This window comes from Melospiza melodia, unplaced genomic scaffold (assembly GCF_035770615.1).
Source record: "Melospiza melodia melodia isolate bMelMel2 unplaced genomic scaffold, bMelMel2.pri scaffold_28, whole genome shotgun sequence".
NCBI lineage: Eukaryota > Metazoa > Chordata > Aves > Passeriformes > Passerellidae > Melospiza > Melospiza melodia.
This window is the reverse complement of record NW_026948600.1, coordinates 7,266,057-7,287,324: the sequence shown is the minus strand read 5'-3', so window position 1 is coordinate 7,287,324 and position 21,268 is coordinate 7,266,057. Positions and strand designations below refer to the sequence as shown.

Sequence of the window (21,268 nt, the reverse complement as noted above, 5' to 3'; positions counted from 1 at the left end):
GGAGCTCCCGGGTAGTTGGGGGCTTCTGGGCCGAAGAGGAGTGAGTGACCTGCGAACAAGCTAGCGTTCCCTGGGCGTGTGAGGGGCCGTAGCTGAAGAGTGTGAAAGACACACAGATAGCCTCACAGGTGAACGGACACCAGAGGCAGCCAGAGTCAGGGCCCTTCTAGGGAGCCTGGTGACACTGAGACCTGGAGGTAAACCCCAAAACGAAAGAGGAGGCCACAAAGACCTGTGATTTTTTAGCAATAAGGATCCACTTTGTGTCTTGAGGGTGTGAAAGAATGTGTGAAAGTGAACGAGAAATAAAAGTGAGTGAATGTAGACGAATGAAAGTATAGGTAAATGTCAATTGTGCATTTTAAGCCTTACCATATCTCCTTGAAAGGAGGTGGATTGTATTGAAAAGCAGTGTGAGAAAAAGGGGGAGGTTTTTTGGGTGTAAGTAGTTGAAAGAAAAATGGTATTTAAGTTGCTAGGAAAAAGTGAAAAAGGGAAGCAGAAGACAAATAGATAGAAAATTGAAAAATGAGACAAAAATCCAGTAAGGTGGATACAGCAAAGAAAAGCAGGAGAAAAAAAAAAAATTACCAACAGAAACACCACAAGATAGCACTTTGGGAGTTATGTTAACAAACAGAAATACAACTCCTTGCAAAATACAGGGTATGCAGAAGTTGATGAGAAAAAACATGCAAACTTGTGAATTATATACTTAAAAAGAGCATTAGAAAATATAACACAAAAGGAAGGAGTTATATATTGATTGAAGGTATGCCTTTGGAGTAGGACATACCTTAAGAAAAATTTAAAAAGGGAGATTACTTCATTAAAGAAGAAAGAGATTAGTACACGAGAAACTTATTTTCGAGGTTTTAGAGGCATTAAAATTATCTAAGAGATATTGTAATAATACATATTAAAGGACACAAAAAGGTAAAAACCCAGAAATAAGAGAAAATAATTGGCAGATCAAGAAGCTAAAAATGCAGCAGAAAATAGAGCTGAAAGAGTTAATATTAACTCCAAATGAAGAAAAATTGGAAATTCCTAAGTTTAGAGAAGAAAAAAAAAAGGGAATTAAAACAAGATAGGTCGCGAACAAGAGAAATCGGGGAAATAGAAACATCTTGATGGAAGACAATTAGATAATAAAACCCTTATTAGAGAACAGCAGAGGACATGTATCAAAAAGCCCTGTGGGATACTCAGGCTTTGGGTGATCATTTTTTTAAAAGAATTATGGGTGCACTGAGACTTTAGGAGTAGAAAAACAAGTACTTGAAACATGTATAATTTGCCAAAAGATAAATAAAAGGGTGATGAGAAAACCAATATGAGAAGGTTGTGAGTTAGCTTATCAACCATTTCAAAGCATCCAAGCAGAAGTTTAGATTTAAATTAAGTTAAACTCTGGATTTATTTGTAAAAACCGATTAATCCAGAAGAAAAAGAGAATGCCACATGGTGGGGAAGGGGGAGGCTGCAAGAAAATAACATTTTTGAAAGGCAATAAAAGCAAAACGGGGAAAGTATAAAGCTGAGAACAAATTATCTCATCCATTCCCGTTCGTTCCCCCACTCGTTTGCTGCTGCACCACCCCTCCCAGCCCCTGTGCCGGCTCCGGCAGAGTCGGTCTGTCCCGGTCCGTCTGCCCCGGTCCGTCTGTCCCAGTCCGGCCGGCTGGCCCGCGGTCTCTCCGCTGGCCGTGCCGGGGCTGGGGGTCTTTCCTGCCCTGTGCACCGTGGTTACCGCGCTGACCGCACCGAGCGGAGTCCCGTCTGTCCCGTCTGTCCCATCCCCGGCTGTCCTGACTCTGTCGGCTCCCGCCGCTGCAGCCGGAGTCAGTCCCGGCTTTGTCTGTGCCGGATCAGCCACCGTGAGCCGAGTGAGGGCGATCCACGCTCCAGCTCGGTCTGCACAGGAACAGCCCCTCGGGCGATCCCAGCCACAGACCCCGCCTTTGGAGCCCCCAGACCCTGAGCTGTGCCGATCCCCTCGGGCCATCCCAGCCACAGACCCCGCCTTTGGAGCCCCCAGACCCCGAGCTGTGCCGATCCCCTCGGGCCATCCCGGCTGCAGACCCCGCCTTTGGAGCCCCCAGACCCTGAGCTGTGCCGATCCCCTCGGGCCATCCCGGCTGCAGACCCCGCCTTTGGAGCCCCCAGACCCTGAGCTGTGCCGATCCCCTAGGGCCATCCCGGCTGCAGACCCCGCCTTTGGAGCCCCCAGACCCTGAGCTGTGCCGATCCCCTCGGGCCATCCCGGCTGCAGACCCCGCCTTTGGAGCCCCCAGACCCTGAGCTGTGCCGAGCCTCCCCGTCCTGCCCTGAGCTCCATTCCCTTGGTAACCACAGCTCCGGCTGCTTAAGGAAACTCTCTAAAGGAATCACTTCATTGAAACACTAAAAAATCAGTTAGAAGAAAGCCCTCTCCTGATTCTTCCTAAAAATACAGGAGAAAGGCTATAGAAGATAAAAATCCAAAAAGAATGGGATGAAGAGATTGGCCTATTTCCATTACGAAAGGTTCTCATAGGAGGGGACGGATGAGAGTTTGTAAATGCTCCTTTGACTTTGTCTGAGGTCTGAAATTCTAAGAAATAAATACAAGGGATATTTGGAGAATCCCATAGGCATAGCTGAACAATTAGACCAACTTTTAAGTCCAAACATTTATACTTGAGAAGAGATGTGGTCGGTAATGAAAATAATATTTTTCTCAAGAAGAAAAGCAATTAATCAGAGCAACTGAAATAAAAGCTTAAGAAAAAGATAATCCGCAGGGACCCCTAGAGAAGACAAAATGCCAACTGTACCTCCTGAGTGGGGTTAAAATAATGAGGAGGGGAGTAAACACATGAATAATTATTGTAATTACATAATCAAGGGAATAAAAGAGACAGCATATCAAAGGCAAAATGCAAAAACAAAAGGTTTTTGAAGGACAGATTTTAAAGGGGAAAGAAGAAACTCCAACTAAATAGATAAGCAATCTTGAGAGAAAAAGGAAAATGGTCCTAAGTAAGCAGAAGATCTGAAAATCTTTAACGAAATGGGCACATTAAAAAAAAATCAAGTCATAGGCTCTAATTTTTTTTAGGTGACAAATACCATCTGGAGCCTGTGATAACTTTAAAAGTGAGTCCCCAAGAAGAAGAATTGAAATTTGTAACAGGCACAGGGGCAGAGAGAACCTGCCTGTTAAACGTTCCAAAAGGTTATAGTGTGAGCAAACATATAGTGAAAGCAACAGGGGCAAAAAGAGAAAGTTTTACATTTCTAGTCATTAAAGATGTGGTAATTGAGAGAAGAAACTAAAATTTAGATGGGAGATGTGTTATTGGTCCCAGGGGCAGGTAGCAATTTATCGGGAGGAGTCTTACAAGTGCAATTAAGAATAGTAGTTATATCAGAAAATGGGAAAATGACAGCTAGAGTTTTGAAATTAGGCCAAGAAGATGAAAAAAAATCAACAAAGAAGTTTGGGCTGGAGAAAGAAATAGGGGAAGATTACATATTGACCCCATAAGGGTTACAATTGAGAGAGAAGAAAGAGAGAAGTTGAAGTAAGGGGGTGGTTAGCAAACTCTGAGATGTTAGAATGTGAAGTGATGACATCTTGGTGCTAGAAGAGAGTAGAAGTGTGAATGCCAGTTTTTTGCATGAAAGGCAGAGAAGTATCTTAACACATGGTTGTTAGGAGGTTATTCAGTGCCACACTGGGGTCCGGAAAGGCCTTAGCAGAACGGGCCCTGCTTGAAGAGAGAAGAGGATAAGAAAGAAAGAGAAAGAAAAAGAATGTCAGGAGCACCTAGGGACGCCGAGTTTGGGGCTGTCAGGGCTGGGAAGTGTCTGAGCGCTACCTACGAGCGGTGGGGTCTCGGGGGCTGCGGCAGGGACAGATCCATGGAGGTGCCCCGGGCGGTGCTGGCAGCAGAGGACACAGGTTTGCCGGCCAGGAGCGGGCTGGCTCCGGGGCAGAGCTGCCGGGGGGCTCCCAGACTGTCGGGGTGCCGAGCCCAGGATGGCAGTGTCGGCCCGGGAAGTGGGCAGAGAGAGAGAAGGGGAGAGAGAGAGAGAGAGAAGAAGAGAGAGAGAAGGAAAGAGGAAGAGAGAGAAGAAGAGAGAGAGAGACAGGGGGCAAGAGAGACCCAGGGCAGCCCCAGGGTCCCCATGCCCATGGTTCCTCTCCCCGGCTCCGGCCCTGCAGCCAAGGGGCGGCACCGGGGGAAGGGCCAAGAACAGCATTGACAGAAGAGTGTGAAAAGAGGGGCAGGGGGGCCAGCAATAAAAGATAAACTCAAAGCAGAGATTGATGACTCTCCAAACTTCACAAAGCGGTTTATTTTTCTTAACTGAGAAGTTTTTTGGTTTTTTCTTTTGTTTTGCCATTAACGTGAAGGTTTTTTTTTCCTGAAGAAGAAGAGGCTGCTGCAGAGAAAGCTTTTAGCTAAACCCCGAAAGTTTAGTAGGAAAGCAAATAGTAAAAGTTAACACAGTATTATCTTTCTTTTATTACTATGCTATTAAGAAGTCCTTTCCAGGTACTACTGAAGCAACAACCAGAATCACAGAAAGAAGGTAAATTTCATGCCAGCAGAATCAAAGGACTTGTAAAGAAACCTGAAAAAAGGACTATCACATTTAAACCAGGTGATACTGAACTGACTTTCCAATGGGATCTGAGTGGTAATAGTCTGGGAAAACCAAAATTATCCAAGAAATATACAAGGAATAACACTGAATTAAGAAATAAGATAACGCTTATATCACTAGTTTTGAGCACTGCCTGAATAAAACATCTCCTTGGGAAGGAATACCTCAGATAGAAGGATCAAGAATGTTTTTGTATTCTGACCTTAGCCTGAGAATTGTACAGGGGAGAAGGGGAATTACCATTTCCATTAGTAAACTATTTGATTCATTCCAATACTGGACATGCTAGCTGAGTTATAAGTAAATGCTTAAATTGTGAGAGTAATTAGTATTGTAGTTCACAAAATTTATGCTCTTATTGCAAAAAGTGTTATAGTAATAACTTAGTTTTGTGGATGGGAATTATTAGTGCCTGTTGAATGAGAGATACCTGAGGAACAGTAGGAGACCACAGTTAAAGAGTGTTAAAAACAATTTGCCTGGAAATTAGTTAAGAGAAAGTGACAAGAAAATAGAGGGCAAGACCAGATTGGCCTCTGTATTTCACCACCGAGAAGATCAAATAAACCTGCTGTGGGTTGCAGCCTCACAGGCATGGGAGGTGGGAGTATAAGCCATACTGGCCCTCTGTTATTCCTGTTTCTGGCACTCATCTGTTGTCTTTTCCCTTTCGGGATACCAGCAGGATTGTGTCACAAATGCTACAGAAAGCATCACATAGAAAGAAACCAAAGTTCCTCCTTTATTACACACATCTATGTCAACAGCCACTGTTATAACCCATCCAAATTAAGAACCTGTAGGCAAAACTGAGTAAATTATTGGATTACAAGAAACTTAGGGAAAAGTGGTAATAGATTTAGAACTGAATGTCCAAAAGGAGAGAGATGGATTTATTTTGCATTGAATCTTTAAGATACAGTTCAAGATCTGGTAAAAAAAACCAGATAGTAAACGAAAAGGTAAAATCAGGAAAGCAATTTAACTCTGCATTGACCCCAAATTATCTGTTGAATCGTATTACAAGATTCCAAGCAGTTACAGAAATGGTAGCAAATAAAGCCACCCAGACATTAGAGTTAATATCAAGTCAGAAAAGCCAAACAAAAACTGTGGTATATCAGAATAGGTTGGCTTTGGACTGTTTATTGGCCAAAGAAGGGAGTGTTTGTGAAAAGTTTAATATATCAGATTGTGGAAAACTGATGACCATAGAAAAGTCATTCTAGCAAAAGCAAAAGAAATCAAAGAAGGAAAATATGTATATGCATATAATAACCCAGGTACCAGTCCAAAAATTAGAAAACAATGTAAAAACCTAGTTGGTGGGGTGATGTATTAGGATTTAGGAAGAAATTAGGATTTTTCATTTTATGTGTTACAACTGTTTTGACATTTCTTCTTTGTGTAATCCCCTGTTTCATTTTGCCAGCATAGTCCCGAAGATGCAAGTAGATAAGAAATATTGTTCAAGTCAATTTATTTACAAAGAATAAGAGATTTTATTAAACTTTTAAAATTTTAAAAACAAGTGACTGGCATTTTTCATGGGTTTTGTGTGACTACAACCAGTGTAAGGCCATCCACTGACCAACCTGTCCAAGAGATAAAATAATGGTGACAGAAACCAGAGCACCGGAGAAAAATTAGAGACTACCATGTTAAAATTAAGGACAACATAATAAAATCTTATCATAGAATGTGAAACAGTAGGATGGAGATACAAGAAGAAATAAAATATATTGACCTGACACCCAGGATATCATGCAGGTAAGAGTGTGAAGAAGTCAGAAAAAGGAGTTCCCAAAACACAAGAAAGTTTGAAAGAAGGTTTGAATAATGCATTAAATACATGAATATGCATATACCTCAGCGATGTAACAGCATAAACAGAACATTTGCAGTATACTCCGGTGTGTTCTTTCGCTGTTGACCAGGACCACCCAGCGCTGGAAGTATTATCCCTTTCTTATCCTATTACAATTACAACGATTATTACTATTGACCTTTCAAAAACAGTGAATTCTATACTCCACACCTGTGAACGGGGGAACCCAACACAAGGAATTCACCAGAACCCCCTACCACCCCCACTGCAGCCCCCTCCGCCCGCGGCGAGGCACAACCGACCGCGGGTCACACCTGGGCTGGAGCCGCCTCCGAGCCCCGGGCGGGTCCCAGCTCGGCTTTCCCGGCTCGGCTTTTCCCTCGCTGCCGCCGGGGCTTTCCCCGCTCCCGGGGCTCGGCTTTGCCCGGCGGCTCCGCTTGGCCCCGGGCGAACTCACTGCCCCCCGTGGCTCCCCAACCCTGCGGCGGGGCGAACCCCCGGCATTTGCCGAAGGGCTCTGACTGCCCCTGGCTACTGAAGCCTCACGCACCGTGTACTAGAATGCCGTAAACATGTGCTGAAATGCTTATTCGAAGTTAGTCTTGTGTTTTTCGTGAAATCTGATTTCTCCGAGAATTGTTACTGTAGATATTCACAGCAGTAAATGCAGTGCCTCATAATTATTATCATGCGCAGCATAACACAATCGAATTTCTTTAACAGAAATGCTGATAACATTTATCATATGCTATTACACTAACTACAATGATGAGAATCTCCCAATTTGTTGGACACGTTGCCAAATTCTACATTCTGAGTAATGTTATATTTTATTACTCTCTTGAGTTAATTTTCTCAAGAGTCATATATGTTGAGGTGGATTTCTGTCAGGTTTGAGTGTTACTGAGTTTGGACAAGGTCAAGTTAAATTTTCACCTTAAGCCATTTCATCTTCTATTCCAATTTCATTAGGATCAGTTTCTATTCAGTATTAAAGATGTTAAATTTAAGTTCTATTAAGTGTACCTCTAATGATACTGAGGTGACATTGAATTACTCTGCAATTAATATTAAGCCCTAAGTTAATTTTGTTTAAATATGTTTGTTTATATTGCAAGATGTGGTTATTTCCTTCTAGAGATAAGACAGATACCACTGAAACAGCTGGGATGAAACACTGATAAACACCTGCTTTTGGATAGAAGAAGATACAGTTTGTTGGGCCCTTGATCCTCTCACAGATTGCTCAGGTGTCAGTGCTGCACTGCCTGACAGGATCATTGATTGTGATCTCTTCTGGTTTATCTTCCACAGATAACACACGAGAGTGGGTGGTTGTTCCACATTATGGCTCTTATCCATTGTAAGCTGTTCAGTGTTTCATTGTATGGATACAGGAATGCTGGAAGAATATTGTCTCCAATTCCTGAGACAGTCACTGCTGATAGATTGGTTCCATCATGCGAATTCACTCATTTTTATAACAGGCATTATTCATAAGACATCATTACCTTATTTATAACTGGCTTTTCATGAACTTTGACATATCTTTGTGTGACTATCTGCAAGACATGGTGTCACTTTGGGATGTCTCTGTTTTGTTCTGCAGCTGCAGATGCATCTCTTGGAACAGGCTGTCTGCAGCTGTTCCCTGCACTGCCTGCTCAGCCTTTAGTCCCTTCTCTTGTTCCAGCAGGGTTGCTGTGCCTTGACCCAGGGCTGTCTCATGATTTTCCTGTGTTTTCAGAGTTCCAGGATGAGATCTCTGGGCTCTGTCAAAAGCCTCATCTGAGCTGAGGTCCTGTGCTCTTTCCTGACCCTTTTGTGCCACATCCTCATGGGACAGGGCTGTGACCTGCTGAGGGCAAGGCTACTCCTGCTCTGTGGGAATCACACACAGCCACAGGTATTCTCACAGGAGCACTCCAACAATTTGCTGTGTTTGAGGCATCTCATAGCTGCTATTATTGAGAGATTTGTTTTTGAGGTATGTCAGGGAGACCCTCCCAATGAGGGTCTGGGCTCTGGCCAGGCCTTGGCTCTACCTGGTTAGAAAATTGGAAACAAACCCAGATGTTTTCTGCCTCAAAACTATATTCAAGTCTCTTGGACTTGGCAATTTGACCCTATACCAACAGGACAGGTGGATCAAAATCAGTTAAACCTAAGATGCTGCGAATTCAGGTACAGGTCCCTAAAAGCAGAGATGATGCCATTATCCCTGTAGATTAATTACACTGAATGAAATTAAATAGAACGAGAGTAAACGAGCCGAGTAAGTCAGAACTAACCCAACTCTTGGGTCAGGGGATAAGAGCCGGTTACAGGGATTTAATCGCGATCGGTCCCACCGGTGTCGGGCCGGGACCGGTGCTCAGGAACTCCGGGAATGCCGGGAACCATCTCCCGTCGGGGACAGGGGGTGACCGGGCCGTCCCGGCCCTGCTCGGTGCTGGGGGCAGCGCGGGCGGCAGGCCCGGGAGCGGGGCCGGGGGGATCGCGACAGGGACCGCGCTGGGGCTCGGGGCCGCGCCGGGCACCGGGGGAGCGGCGGCCACTCACGCCTGCAGCGGTTTCCGCGCGTATCGCGATATCACCCACAGCGCCGCCGCCCCGCCGCCGCCATCGCGCCGCTCCTCCCCGGGGGCGGAGCGCTTTGGGCCCCGGCGCGATGGAGGCGCTGCGGCGGCCGGCGCTGCCTGGGGACACGGTGCGCTCCCGCCTGTTCGCGGCGGCGGCGGGCCCGGGCGGCGAGGTGCTGCTGCGGCGCTGTGCTGAGCTGGCCCTGGTGCGCTTGGCCCCGCTCCTGGCCGCCTGCGTGTGGCAGCGGCAGCCGTTCCGTCTGCGCTACGTGCTGGGCCGCGGTGAGTCGGGAGCGGGCCGGGAGGCGCGGCGGGAGGAGCGCCCGGAGCGGGGGGACTGTGAGGGGGAGCCGGCGGCCGGGAATCGGGAGTAAGTGAGGGGGAACCGGCGGCCGGGAACCGGGAGAGTGTGATGGGGATCCGGGAGCGTGTGAGGGGAAAGCGGGGGGGGGTAGAAGGGGAACCCCGGAATCGAGGAGCGTCTGAGAGGGAACCGGGGGGGAGATCGTTTGAAGGGGATCCGGCGGCCGGGAACCGGGAGCTTGTGAGGGGGAGGCGGGAGAGTGTGAAGGACACCTGGCGGCCGAGAACCTGGATCTTTTGAGGAAAATCTGGCGGCAGGGAACCGGCAGCGTGTGAGAGGGAGTTGGGCCTGTGAGGACGACCCGGTGGCCGGGAACTGAGGGCGTGTGAGGGGGAACCGGGATCGTTTGAGGGTAATCTGGCGGCCAGGAACCGGGAGAGTGTGACTGGGGACCGGGAGAGTTTGAGGGGCACCCGGCGGTTGAGAACCGGGATCTTTTGAGGAGACTCCGGCGGCCGGGAACAGGCAGTGTGTGAGGGACAACTGGGCCGTGTGAGGGGATCTCGGGGGCCAGAAACCAGGAGCGTGTGAGGGAGAACTGTGGCATGTGAGGGGGACCCGGCGGCTTCCCCGACTCTCGGTGTCACAGCACGGGTTAGCCCAGTGAGGCATCTGGTGCCACCTCCCTGCTGCAGCCAGGCCATCCCCGAGCACAGGACACAAGATTCTGTCAGCAGGGTCTGGGATATCCGCAGTGAGGGAGACTCCGCAGCCCGTGTGGACAATCTGTTGCTGGACACGGCGTTGCTGAGCCGCCTCTCCTCTCTGTGCAGGCGAGATCCTGGCGCACTTGGGCGGCACCGCGGTGTTCGGGGATAACGTGGAGGATGAGTGGTTCATTGTGTAGCTGCTGCGGGAGATGAGCAGGGAGTTGCCGGGGCTGGCAGCCAGGTAAGGCGGGTGCTGCTGAGCTGCTTTAGTGAGAGGGCTGCCAAGGGGCAGTGCCTGTGCTCTGAAGGTCCTGTCTTACCATTGCCCATCCTTGGAGGTGTTTCCCCATCCCAAACACGTTGGAAGTGTCCGAGGGCAGGTTGGATGGGGCTTGGAGCAGCCCGGGCTAGTGGAAGGTGTGCCTGGTTGTGGCAAGGGTGTTGGAACCAGGTGTTGATCTTTAAGGTCCCTTTTAAACTTAGACTTTCTATGCGTTTATGAATACTTAAAAAACCCCAGCAGACATGGATTCAGAAGTGTCCCTGAGGGTAGGGAATGCTCAGGGCTGGAGTGTTGCTGTCTCTGTAAAGAGACAGGTTTTATCTGGTCCAGGTGAAATAATGAACAGATGCCTTCACCCGAATATGGATGGCTGCTAATGCAATGAATTAAAATGGAAATAATTTATTTGGTCATTAGCAAAAAATTGTTCAATTATTTTCCCCTACTCCAAGATTCTTAAAAGGGCTGGAACACAAGACCAAAATGGATTGCGAGTGTGTACCTGGAGTGTCAGGCTCATACTTTCCTTTTGTTTGAGGGAACAGACAGAGTGAGAGAGTTGAGAACATTCAGGGCTTTTCTTGGGATCAGGAACCAGCAGAGGTCGCATGTGGCACCTGAAATGCTGCTTTTTAATGCCTGGGTTGTTCTGAAGCAGTTAGGATATCTTGGTTCTCCTAAAGTACTTCTCTAGTTGAAGAGAAACGTGGTGTTGTTGTTGTTAAGGAAAGATGATATATTTGATGAAACTTGTGGCAGTTCAAATAAGGATTTACCAGAATTTAAGGATTTTTCCTAATGTATTTAGAATGACTAAAGTTTATATTTGCTTGGGGATTTCAATTTTGAACAAATGTTGTAAAGCCTGAAAAGCAATTTATCAGAAAAATCTATCTAAGATATATTTTGAATGCAGTCTCAGGCACTGCCTGTAATATGGGTGCCTCCAAACCCACTCTGGTGACCTGGAGGGAGTTTGCTGGCTGTCCCCAGCCCAGTCCCGCTGCAGGGAGTGTTTGTTTCTGCTCTGGCTGTTGCAGGTGACTTTCACTCGGTGTTTGTATGCACAGCTGGTGCAGCAGCAGTTTGTTCCAGACAGACGCAGTGGATACACCCTGCCCGCCCCAGCTCATCCTCAGTACAGAGCCTGCGAGCTGGGCATGAAGCTGGGAATGATTCCTGGGGCATTTTGGCCTTGGTCCATGCATGTCCAGGGAATGGGTCCTTGTCTGGAAGTTGCCTGCTTGTCCAGAAAAATGTGAGCAAAGTCTGTCACACCTTGAGAACCTCTTGTTGTTGTACCTTTTATCTGCAGGCTCATGGCTTTGAAATGTTGTGCTCCAAGAGCAGTAAAGTGGCTCCTGATGCCAAGAGAAAGGTGTTAAGGGTCCTCTGTGGGAGAGATTCCTCAGGAGCTTGAAGGAGAAGGATTCTTTCAATGTGTTTGAGTATTTCAGTGTCTGTGGCTTTTAAACATTCCAGGGAAAATACATTTTAAGCCTTGAACTTGTGTGAGGAGTTGCAGTGGGGCCAGAGCTTGAATCCTTATCAGGTGTGAAATGAATTAATGTGTTTAAATGTGCAGCTTGTTCCCCTTTGAAAGGAATTTATTTTGGAAATTAAAAAGGAAAAAGCAAGATGTGGGGATTGATTCGTGCATCTAAAGCAAGGGGAGAAATACACTTGAGTGAAGAAAACCCCCATATGTGATTGTGTGAGGTGTGATTGATTTCACTGGTTTACATTTCATTTCCACCCCTCTGGAATTCAATGTTCTTCAGGATCCATATATAACACCATAGACCTATCTGGGCCCACGCAAGTGTAATTTTTATGTGTGTGTGGTTTTTGTCACTTCTGGGGATTTTGGTGAGGTTTTCTGGGTTTTTTTTTTTGGTTTTTTTTTTAGGATGCCTTTGACTACTTTTTTGATGTTAATAAACTGGACATAAATTGACTACTTACTTGAAGGTTATAAAATTGGACAACTTTATTGAGATTCTTAGGTCAATATACTTTAATATACTTCAAATACAGGAGTGCCCTTTGCTGTATTGAGTTCCAAGTGTACATGGCCAAGAGGTTTTAGTTGTTCTGGTTCTCTCAGCATTTCTGTGTGACCAACAGTCACCCTTAGGAAGCCTGACTGTGAAGAGGAAGGGGAGGAGGAATTGTTTGGGTTCATGCCTGTGACTTGCATTCAATAGGGAGAAATGGAAGGATCAGCCAAGTACCTGGAACTGTTGCACATGGCAGAAGATCACTTCCAGCAATCTGTTGCAGCGCCAGAAAGGTGAGAGCTACTTGAAATTCATGAGTGTGATATACCCTACAAATCCTGTAGGATTTGAAATCCTTTGAAATCCTTGTTACAAACACCTGAACCCTTTTCTCCACTGCACATTGAACATGGGAGCTGTGGCCAGGACATACAAGTACTAATTCCTCTGGAATGCTCCACTGGGAGAGGTTCTGGCTTGAGTAACTTTTTGATCTTGGTTTTGTGAAATGCTGAGCTCTTCCAAGTGGATTCCAAGTGGTGACTGCAAAGCAATTTTTGCTTGGTTGACTGTAGAAAGTGTAGAAAAGTTTCATTGAAAAGCAGTCTCAGTGAATAATGAATACAGGGTAATCTGTCTGCTTTGCTCAAGGAGCTGGCTGTGGATTTCTCTGGAAGATCAAATCCAAAAACTAAATCATTACAGAAATATCTGAGGCTTTGCCAGCCCATAATATCTTGACTGTTATTTTTTTCAGTTTCCAGTCTGTGCTATTTGGGTAATCTTAATATTTACCAAGGCAAAATAAATGTTAAGAAAAAGAACCATGACCAATGGCCTTTGGAGCCATCAGCTGGGAATTGCAGGGACTGACTGTATCCTGTTTTGGCCAATGGTCTGGGTAGTGCTCTGGTACTTCCCCAGATTCATTTCCCTTTTTGATGTGTTTGCACAGAAGGAAAATGGAAGAATTCAAGTGAAAACCTGAATGCAGAGCATGTGATCCCATTGAATCCATTTCAGTAAATTGACTTTGGTTTTTCTTCTAGCTGTGATGAAGTGAGCCCAGGTGATGAAATCCTGACACTGCTACAGACAACCCCCATTGATTGATGTGAAGGAATTTGAGAGAGAAGCAGCTTGTCTTCCTGCAGAGGATGGTGAGCTGGATGGGGGAATTATTCCTATTACAGATGGTTATTTGTGGGGAGAGAGGGGTAGTGCTGACAGCTGTGAAGGGAGAGCAAATCCAGCCTTCCTCAAGACTAAACACTGGATTGGCTCTCCCAGTTTAGAGTAAGCCTTTCTTCCTCCACTTAGTGGCCAAAGGCTTCTCAGTGACTAGAATGGTCTCTCTTAGTTTGAGCTCTGCAAAGCAGAGTTTTTAAGTAGTGACAAGAAATCTGCACTCAGTTCTTCTCAGCCTCTCTCTCCTTTGCTGTGTGTGAGCCAGGACCAGCACAAGAGCTGAACTGCAGAACTGAGCTGCAGGATGGTTGCAGCCCTGTCAGTCAGCTGGTTTGGGCCTGTGGGCCAGCAGGCTTGTGCAGAGTAACAGATCCGTGCTGTGTTCTTTCAGATGACAGCTGGCTGGATATTACAACAGGTGCTTTGGATCAGATGCTGAAGGAGACAAGAAATGAGTCCCTTCCTTCCCCAAATGAGGAGGAGCAAAACTATGACTTGGAAACAGTTGCTGAGAGCATGAAGGCTTTTGTGTCCAAAGTCTCCACGCAGGAAGGAGCAGAACTGCCATGGTAGTAGCACTTGGAGAGTTTGGCTCTGGTGTAGAATGTTGCACTGTGCTGCAGCCCTGTGCTTGGTTCTGTGATGCAGAGAATCAGAGTTTGAAGGTGCTGTGCTGAGCAGGGCCTGAAGCAAAGGCAGAGCAGTGACCCTGTACTTGCTTTAAATCAGCTTGGTGCCACTCTGGCACTGGTGCAGGTTCAAGTGCTGCAACTTGAGCTGCTCTCTGTCCCTCAGTTGGATTTTGTGGTCTTCACAATTTTTCTCTTTTTATGCCAAGAATTCTTCCACTCACTGTTTGATGTCTAATGCATACAGGCCTCAAACTTCTGAGGACTTTTAAATTCAAATGTCCCAACTTCGGTCTTGGCTTCAGAGACATCAGTATGGCTTGTGTCTGTGTCAGGCTTATGCAAGCATAGAGACTTCATTTGCTGGAAAATATTTTTATATTTCAGGTCATCAGATGAATCCCAAGTTACCTTTGATGTGGATTCTTTTACAAAAGCCCTGGACAGAATTTTAGGTGAGATTGCTTCTTTCTTTGAAACAAATGCCAGCACTGATTTCTTTGCTGTTGTACTGACACCAAATCATGTGCAGGGGCAGACTCGGAGGAGCTGGATTCTGATGATCTGGATGAAGAGGAGGAGTTTGGTTTCTCAGATGAGGATGATGAAGAGCTGGATGCTGGGAATGAAAGGCAGGAGCAGAAGGTGTCTCCTGAGGAGCTCATGGGCAGTCTCAAGGCGTACATGAAGGAGATGGACCGTGAGCTAGCACAGACCAATGTTGGGAAAAGTTTCAGCAGCCACAAGAGAGGGGTGAGTGTGCCTTGAGCTCTGATTTGCAGCAGTCATTTCCAAGCAGGAAATGTGCTGCAAGTGGCCATTCTGAGTAATGGGATTGGAACCTTCCCATTACTGCACCGTCATACGTTTTTTATAAACTAAAGCTTACCTAAGCTTGGAATTTGCCCATCTTTTCCAAGGCTCTGTTCCATTTAACTGTTATTAGTAGTAGAGCAAGCAGCTGCAGCTTCACTTGTGAGTTCCTGTACTAGTTTTCTCCCATAGGAAGCTGAGCCAGGACTCAGCAACACTTTGTGTCCTTCTCTTGGAACTTAATGTGGGTAATGGACAGTGGTGATTTTCAGCTGGCATGAGCATTTGGTGTCTGAATTCCTGTCTGTCAGGACTCAGGGGTGTACTGGACTTTGTTGGCTGCAGAATTGTTATTTCTTCTCTCCTGTGATTTACCCTTTTTTCCCCTTAAATCTGCTCGTGCAATTTGATAAAGCTTCCTCTTTGTACTCCCTGCAGGCAAGTTGTGTTGGAGCAGCCCCATGTGAGAGTGCTGGCCCTGATTGTGGAGCTGAGGCTGCTGAGCTGGCAGCCCTGGCTGTGGACATGAACCTGGTGGCAAAGCTGCTCGAGTCCCACAGTGCCCAGGCTGGCCTGGCAGGACCCACCTGGAACATTTGACAGAGCCTGGGGGTGAATTTACCTGAGAGCACAGAGCTCACTGGCAGCTGAGCAAGGCAGGGAGAGCCTTTGCACAAGACATGGCTGCTGGGGAGATGAAGCACAGGCACACGAGCAGGATGTGGGAGAAGAGGCCAAAGGTTTGAATTTAGAGCATTCTGTTCATTATGTGTCACTTCAGCAGAGTGAATTTACCCGCAAAAGCTTCTGTTTGCACACTGTCTTGGGTGGAAATGAGATTTTCCCAGTGCTGACAAAATTTCAGAAAACTGGAAAATTATGTTGAATGCATGACTCAAATGATGTTTTCTTACAAAACCTCTCTCCCATTTTTCCATTCAGTGATCCAATTTGCCACATTTCTAAAATGTCCTTTTACCCATTGCTGAGTGGTGTCAATATCTGGGGAGCAGTTCTTGTTCTGAAAATGCTGCTGCCTTCAGGGGCAGGTGGGGAAATACCACATTGCAGGAAGAGTAATTGGATCAAATGTGTAAATATTGACCAGCAGTATTTTTAAAATTTATTTCAATAAGAACAGAAATACATCTTGATTACTGAATTTTTTGAAGGTATGCATAACTTCCTCAGTGCAGTATCAGTTCTTGAAGTGAAAGTATTTTTGTAATTGTTCATTGCTTTCATGGGGGGATGAAAAATCTATTTTGAATATGAGAACTTAGGTTTCAATCAGTAAAATTTGATATAAAATATATAAAAATTCTTGATACACAGACACCAACTGTGCAGTCCTGCTGAGTCAAAATCAGCTTCTTAATTTCTCTTTATTTCATTTTCATTCAGCAATGAATGAGTTGTCCTTCACTGATGTTGTGTAATTTCCTTTGTCAGCAGTTCAGGGAGAGCACTGGCAGGTTGGACAGGGATTAGAGATGGACAGCAAGAGCTGGGAAGTGTCAAGAAGGTTCTGCTAAATTTCAAGGAATTTGGACTGCTGAGAGGTGAGAGAGACTCAGACAAATCTGGGGTGAAAAAATGGGGTTAACAGAGGGTTTTTAATTGAGACAAGGCTAATGAGCAGTTAGTGGTGGAGAACACAGGTACTTGAACCATGGGAAGGGTTGGTGTTTGACCAGGGAAGGTAATTTACTCTGAAAATACATAAAATTCTCCACTGGTGAGTAGCTAGATCAAGTTTAGATACTTTGAAACATAATTGAGTTGAAGAACATGATCACATTGAACTGCTGTGTGGCCTGTGCTATAGAAAAGGTCCAAATAGATGGAAGGGCTCCCTTAGTGCATGAGGAGAACTCCTAAGCTGAGGTTCAGAACAAAGCTGCTCTTTTGCAAACACTCCGGCTGCTGTTGCTGCTTGGATAATCTGACTTTTCCATCAGTGGGGCTGGGATTTCTCTGGGGCTCTGCTCATCCCAACTCTTTCCATTTGTTCAGCAGCTTCCCAGGGGATGCCTCCAAGGCTCTGGGAGTGCTCCCAGGATAGTTTGCCATGGAAGAAGAAGCATTTCCATGCTGCCTCTTCCTCTGCTTTGAGGTAACACACTTTGAGGCATCTCCACTTTTAATTCTGAGAGTGTTTTTAGTGAAGGAAGCCTGATGGAATTAATTAGGGCAGACAAGTGGTGTGTGGTTCCCTTTCAATGGATTTCTGTCCAAGTGTATTCTGGAGTTGTTTAACTGGTTAATTTTTCCTTATTGTCTGTGTTTCAACCGGGGGAATCCCCATTCACCTGCAATGTTGAGGGGATCAATGGAAAGAAACCCTGCCTTGGCCATTATTTTAGGGCTATCAATATATGGGGAATCCCCATTTTCTTGCTGAAATACATCAGGGAACACCCTTTATGATGGGCTTTTATAGGTTTGAAATGAGATAAAACCTTTTTTCATCATCTTTAAATTGACAAGGAATCTCTATTGTGCCTTATTTTTATGGTTGAAATTGGTAGAAACCCCCACTACTTCAATTGAGGGATTTATATTGAGGGGCTACAAAGGCTGGAAAAAAAGAAACACAAAAGGGCAGCAAAAAAAAAAAGGTGGAAAAACATTTGGTAGAAAAGGGGTGGAAAAGAAGGTCTCAAAACAGGTGGCAAAAAAAGGACAGGAGAAAAAAATGGAGGGGGAAAAAAGGGGCAAAAATTGGGAAAAAAAGACAGCAAAAACAGGGGGAGAATGGCAGAAAAAAACAGGACAAAGGGCAGCAAAAATGGGAGGGAAAAGAGCAGCAGGAAAAGGGGGGTAGAGTGAAAAAATGGAAACGGCATAATGGTGAAAAGGTGGCATTGAGGAAGCAGGAAAGCTCTAGAAAGGTGAGGAGAAAAAGGTGCGAAGCATGAGAGGAAAAAGGATGGGAAATATGAGGGGAAAAGAGCAGGAGTCCCAGAGACACCCCCAGAGCTCAGGCCCCCCTCCCCAGTCCCACAGACACCCCCAGGTACCCCCAAGAGAGCCCCTGCAAACCCCACAGACACCTGGGCCTGGATTCCTGCAGGAACACTGGGGAACAACTGGGCTCCTTGCAGCGGGATGGAAACAACGGCCAGGGCTGGGAATGTGTGCCCACTGTGCTGCCAGGCTGGGAATCAGCTGGGTGGGGCCCTGCCATGGCAAAGGCTCCTGAACAACTGCCAGGTCTGTGGGCTCCAGCTGGAGCTGAGAAGCAAAGGGATTAGTCCGGGCAGGAGAACATTCCCTCATGGGGTACTGCTGCAAAGTGGGCATGTTTGGAACAGAGCCTCTCCTTCAGCAGGCCAACGCTGCCAGATGGAAATTGCCAAGGGCACGATGCTGGGCAGTGAAGAGCAGAGCTGCTGTGAAGGGAAAGGTCAGTTCATTCAGAGAGATCACACAGGTCACTTGAGCACTGTTACAGGTAGGAAGCAGAAAAGGAGAGATTTCCAGTAAAAGCTTTGTAGTTTGGTGGGGAAAAGGAGATATGATACTCAGTGGCTGCAGGGATGGTGATCCAAATTAGTTCTGAGCAGATTTCCTTTTTTTTTTTTTTAATTGGTGAGGGTTATTAACCTTACCTGCAGTTATAAGTCCAAATAGTTTTGGAATCTATTCTAGTTTAATCTAGCTGTCCTCCATGCTGCATACTCACAGCAGCCATATTTAACTGTCATATGATGTGTGAATTTGCTTGTGTCCCTATCCCAAATGTCATCCTTCCTGGGTTTTCAGCTTCTTTTTAACATGCTAGTAAATCTTCTGCATCCCTCTGCAGTATTTCCATGGGTAAAACCACTGCAGAGCACAAGCTAAAGGATGCTACCTCCAGCTGAGCACAGGGAGCAGTGGGAAAGGATGTTCTATCAGCATTTTCTGTCCCTGTGCTGATACTGTTCTCCCTGGGAGGGAGCTGGGAAATCCCTATTTCTGCTGCTGTGCTCTTCCTGATGTGTGTCATAGCTGATCCCAACCCCATTTTCCCACTGTAATGATGATTCTGGACATGTCTGAGTGTACCTGCTGGCCTTGGAAATGCCACTGATGGTTATTAAGGAGAAGGCAAGTCCCAGCATTTCCGTGTGGGAACGGAAACGTGTGGCCGTCCTTCAGTGCAGCTCTTTTAGTGACAGTGGTGGGTGGCCATTCCTGGTGCAGTTCTGTTATCGTTTTTTCTTATACCATTCTATTTTACTCCCTTGACACTTCCCACCCTTTGCCATTCCTTACTCCTTATCCAGCAGTGCCCCAATGGTCCCTGGGTGCAGCTCTTTTAGAGAACAGGGCCTGTTCCAACAGGCGGCTGCTGCAGCCAGGGCAGGGGCAGGGCAAGACACATCGCAACGCTGGTGGTGCACACAGACTGTTGGCTTTTTCAGTACAGGCAGATCAAATGAATCCCAATTGTCAGAGATTTCTACCACCTGCTACTTCTCCCCTCTTTTCCTGGATGGATTTGACAGCTCTTCCTTTCCTCCCACAGGGCTGGAAAGCAAAATGCTTGCCTGCCCCATGGCCATCCCCACCACCTTGTCCCTCTTTCTCCCCCCTTTACTTTGCAGCACTTTCTCCTTCCTCCTCCTCTCCCTGCCAGCTCCAGCAAAGCCATTTCACCCCCTGGCACCAGCTGCCTCCTGTCCCTCGCTCCCATTTTGCCCACTCTGAACTCCTGGAGCCGCCTGCCCGCGGAGCTGCAGCCGCCGTGGGGCCAGGTAATGGTGCAGGGAATGCTGGCAGGGATTCTTGGGCTGGGCTGGGCCAGGCCAGGTGCCCAGGGCCAGCAACAGCGCTCTGAGCCTCTGCTGCTGCCTCTGGGCAGGCAACAGAACACAGCAGGAAAGGCTCGGGGCTTTCAAGAGAGGCAGCCAGAGATCTCTCACCCATCATGGGCAGAACAGGCCTGGATTGGGGAAATTAAATTTAATTGAATTTATTATCAAACAAATCAGAGCAAGGGAATGAGATGTTCCCCAAATCCTGAAAATGCACCTTCTCCACACTGTTCTCTCCTTCCTGGACTTCCCTTTGTCCTGGATTTCTCCCTCCAGAAGGAGCTGACTGACAAAGGTTTGGCAGGGGCTGAGGGTATAAAAGGCCGAGCATCCATTTTGTAAATGAGCCTGTGGCTGACAGTCACAGAGATCCCCAGTGCTGTAATTTTTCCTTATTCAGTCTGTTGTTGTAGTTTTTTGTTAAGGTTTAATGAACCTTTAAAATTTTAAAACTGAAGGTCCTTCCTCACATCTTCCAAGGACAGTCCATAATTCTCACCTTCAGGCCAGTTCATGATGATTTCGAAGAGGCCAGAGTGATTTGGATTTCCCAATTGAGTTTGTTGTGTGATGTTACAAATAAGAAATATGTGTATTGGTTTTCACATTTATGTACTAACTTTTGTGTTGCAAGTTCCTATTGATCACAAAATCCTGATACAGTGCAATTTGTAATTCCTGATTTTGATATAGTATAATCTGTCAGTTTATTTATGCACCCTATAGCTTTTATAAATAGTGGTGTCATGTATTCTATCTTAGACCATAGCTTAATAGAGACTGTGCAATGTTGAAATTACTTTTTCATGGAACTAATGCAGCAAACAATGACAACATTGACTTCCCAACTTTGGGAACTGTCTTATCTAAAAGACAAGATCATAGAAAGGGAAACCGGAGAATCAAAAATAAGACTTTATGAACCCTTGTTATCAGGGAATGAAAGTACAATACAGAAACACAAGAAAAATAGAATATATTCATTTAATCAATAAGATGGAAGGAAGACAAGTCAAAGGTTCAAACCAAGCAAAAGAACATGTTAACTCAAATGAATGTTTCAACATGTATAAACGGTCATGAATATGCATAAAAGTCTGTAACGAAACAATATATACAGAACACAGTTCAAGTTAACTGTGTGCAAAGAGACAAGCACCCAAATGTGGGATTTTATCCCTTAATAAACTGCCATAAAACTTGTAAACAGAGTGCCGTGTTACCCACATATGAGGGCAGTGCACTCACTGCAGGCAGCATCGGTGGCAGGATGGACTGCAGGGACTTTTCCTTTGCCGCCCCAGCCCAGCGTTGGCACTGGGATGAAGAGGCACTGAGGTGACCCTGAGAGGAAGTGCAAGGCACAGGGCGCAGCTGAGGAAGGACAGCGCTGTGCTGGGCTCAGAGGTGAAGCTGGCACTGCCCAGCATGGAGAAGGTCCTTTGTGCAGCCCCTGTTACAGGGGAG

The 21,268-nt window shown here is 46.2% G+C and overlaps 1 pseudogene; it reads left to right on the top strand.

Moving 5' to 3' along the window:
* The first annotated feature begins 9,158 nt into the window (after window positions 1-9,158).
* On the top strand, window positions 9,159-21,008 carry LOC134433879 (protein ecdysoneless homolog; annotated as a pseudogene).
* Window positions 21,009-21,268: the final 260 nt, after the last annotated feature.